General features: G+C 44.8%; 1 pseudogene; it reads left to right on the top strand.

Annotated features, from left to right (window-relative positions):
• The first annotated feature begins 654 nt into the window (after positions 1–654).
• LOC107184313 lies at positions 655–1,201 on the top strand (annotated as a pseudogene).
• Positions 1,202–1,601: the final 400 nt, after the last annotated feature.

The raw sequence follows: 1,601 nt of genomic DNA, 5'->3' as shown, positions 1-1,601 counted from the left end.
TTTTACTTCCATTAGAGTAATTTTCCCACTCTAGCCCTACACCTCCTGAACCTGATAAGCTCCTGCAGAAAATAGCTATGTTCTCTATGTGCAATCAGTTCTGTTCTTTTTCTTCATATGCCAAAGTAGTGAACTCCTTTCCCCCAAAAATGACCTTATAAGAAACTCTTCTTTCTCTACATGTTCTCTGCTTAAATCCTCTATAACATCTTTGGGGTTCTGCATTTTACATCAACTCAGTCTCACTAGACCCCTCTTGAGTTTATCCCTCCTGTCTCTTGGTGCATCACAGCTGGTCTCCCAGTCTTACCTCCTGGGCACTGACATTTGGGGGTGCTGCCCTGTTCACATCTGCACGGACATTGTCCCTGCTCTCCTGCTTCTTAGCTTTCTGTGCTCATCTGACTCCTGTGTCTGCTGGGCATGCCCAGTCCTTATCTTTGACCTCTCTTCCACTTGTCTCCTCAATGTTGCTGTTCCCAGGATTCTGACTTAGACTCTCTCCACTAGTCACCCGTGTCCTCTCTCTACATAATCTCATGCTTTTCCATGACTTCAACTGCTAATGTTGAGAATGTTTTGGGGTTTCTTTTCCTAAAGGTCTCTAAAATCAGGAGTAGAGAAGAGGCAAAGTGTGGGTGGCAGCCCAGAGTGATGTGGAGAGGGCTGTGGCTGTGGCTCTGCAGAGGCACTTACTGTTTCCCACCCCCCTTGATATACCTGAGGGGCACTGATAGGGAAGTGAGTGCCACGTCTGCCCTGGCCCCCGAGAATGGCCCCCTTGGCCTGTCTCCAAAAAAGGTTGGTGATGACATCGCCAAAGCAACCGGTGATTGGAAGGGTCTGAGGATTACAGTGAAAGTGACCATTCAGAACAGACAGGCCCAAATTGAGGTAGTGCCTTCTGCCTCTGCCCTGATCATCAAGGCCTTCAAAGAATTACCAAGAGACAGAAAGAAGCAAAAAGAAGAAGAAGAAGAAGAAGAAGAAGAAGAAGAAGAAGAAGAAGCAGCAGCACAATGGAAATAAGCACTTTTGATGTGATTGTCTGCGTTGCCCGACAGATGCAGCACCGATTTTTAGCTAGAGAACTCTCTGGAACCATTAAAGGGGTGCTGGAGACTGCCCAGTCTGTGGCTGCCATCCTCATGACATCATAGATGATATCAACAGTGGTGCAGTGAAATGCCTAGCTAGTTAAGAACTACAAAGGAAAATGTTTCCATTAAAGATTATTAGACAACCAAAAAGTAAAAAAAATAAAATAAAATCAGGAGTAAGGTCTCTTGAGAATACTATGGAATTTAGGGGAAACTTACCTAAATGCAAAATATTCAACCTAGACAGCCAAAACACAGGGATTGGACATTGTATAGCAAAGGGTAGCTGACCTAGACGAGAAAAATAATTCAGAGACTAATTGGAAGTATCTGAGTTTACTTTCTAAATGCTCTGAAGCAGGGGTCCTCAACCTTTTTAAATAGGGGGTCAGTTCACTGTCCCTCAGACCGTTGGAGGACCGGACTATAGTTTAAAAAAAGCTATGAACAAATTCCTATGCACACAGCGGCGGCAAAAACACCTGGCAGGCTGGATAAATG

The sequence above is a fragment of the Myotis davidii genome, unplaced genomic scaffold (assembly GCF_000327345.1).
Source record: "Myotis davidii unplaced genomic scaffold, ASM32734v1 scaffold944, whole genome shotgun sequence".
Lineage (NCBI taxonomy): Eukaryota > Metazoa > Chordata > Mammalia > Chiroptera > Vespertilionidae > Myotis > Myotis davidii.
The sequence above is the reverse complement of the archived record's forward strand: the minus strand, read 5'-3'. Positions and strand labels throughout refer to the sequence as shown.